Below are 1,786 nucleotides of genomic sequence, written 5' to 3'. Positions count from 1 at the left end.
TATTACTTATAATTTTATTATTATTTATAGTTAACTTTTATTTATTCGCTAACCCCTCCATTATTTATAACTATATCGATCTACTATTTTTTTTTTTGGTTTATTCAAACGGTATTTTCTAACCCGACAGGTTAAGGACTAATCCGTCACGAATCTGAGCTCCATTTAAGGGTCTGTCGCTGGCCATTGAGTTGCTACATACACAAGACGGGGTTCAAACTCTCGACATTTGCTTAAGCGGACGAATGAGCTGACCACTATATCAATCTACTATTATAACCACTAACAAATGCTTATAAGAAACCAAGTTATACCAATCAAATCCACATCACGTTTTCACCGAAAAAAATTTTCTGGCCTGCTACAAGAATATTTTTTATTTTTTATCAGGATATGGGACAAATAAATTTATCCTAACACTACAACCCCATAAATCGATCCAACTGGCTATTCAAAAACAAAATAAGAAGACCCACTCCACTAAATAAAGCTCAGAGCAACAAGCCCATCCAACAATTCATTGGCTTTGAACAAATTCAGCCACAAAGCCACTGCACTACGAGCCGTTCACAAAGGGCAAAACTCCAGGAAACTCAACTCATCGTTCCTTGGTTAACGGGAGATCAGGTTCTTGTCTATCCTTGCTCTGCAATTTACTAGCGCCACCACATAAGCTACCTTGACGATCTCAGCCATCCACATATTTAATTCAATATCTACACGGTTTAGAATCATGTCATACCAGTATATCAAAAAAGTACACTGATACATTGGAAAATCTTCCAATAACATAAAGCCATGTTCCTCTTACACAACATCCTCTTCTTTTTCATCATCTCTCAGATTCCTTATTTCTCATCTCAACAATCTCTGTTTCACTCATAAGGTAAATTCTGCCACCCCTTCCTCTGTTTTCCTCTGTTTTTTAACTTCCAGCTTCTTTTTGTATGCAAATTGCAAAGTATTCTTATTATAATCTCAATTTCAAGTACTTGAACTTGTGTTTGATCTTATGCATGAGATTATTTGATTCTTTTTTATGCTTTCTATTCACTCTGTTTTCCTCTGTTTGGGTTTTTGGGGAGGATGGATTTTAATCATTTCACATCTTTAGATGGAGACATGAAGTACAATTACAATACCATCCTTGAAGAAATATTTGAGGTTTCTTTGTTGTCTTCCTACTCCTTTTGCTTCTTTGAATTTATCTATGATCTGATAAATGTGTGGAGAAAATCCAAAATCTCACTATATAACATTTTTTTGTTGTGAAAATTGAGATCATTTTTTCAAAAATAATAATAAAATCTTCTTAGTGGATGTTTTACATTGCATGTTTGAAAACATGTAATTAAATTGCATCATATTGTTCAAGTTATAGTAGCAAAACCATTTTATCTTATTTTATCTTATGTTTTAGGATTTAGTGTAGTATATTTGGACATTTGTGAAGACCAAGTCAAAAATGAAGTTATATATTTCATAAAGACTTTATCATGTCCAGATTCAGTTTTCATTTTTATCCAATTGAACCAATCATAGAAACAAGGTTAATGCTTGTTCTTATGCTAATGTAAAATGCTTGTTTCTTTGGACTTCTAATCTATAATGACATGGTTTTGGGATTTAATTTCAATTTTTTTTTATCACACTATAAAGGTTTGGAAGAATTTCAAATATTCCTGGAACACCGATTTTTTAATACTTTTAGCGGTTGATTTCAATTATAAAAAATATATATTATATATTAATTGAAATCACCGATTAAAGTGATTCATTTTCATAT

This window comes from Arachis ipaensis, chromosome B06 (assembly GCF_000816755.2).
Source record: "Arachis ipaensis cultivar K30076 chromosome B06, Araip1.1, whole genome shotgun sequence".
In the NCBI taxonomy this organism is placed as follows: Eukaryota; Viridiplantae; Streptophyta; class Magnoliopsida; order Fabales; family Fabaceae; genus Arachis; species Arachis ipaensis.
The sequence above is the reverse complement of the archived record's forward strand: the minus strand, read 5'-3'. Positions refer to the sequence as shown.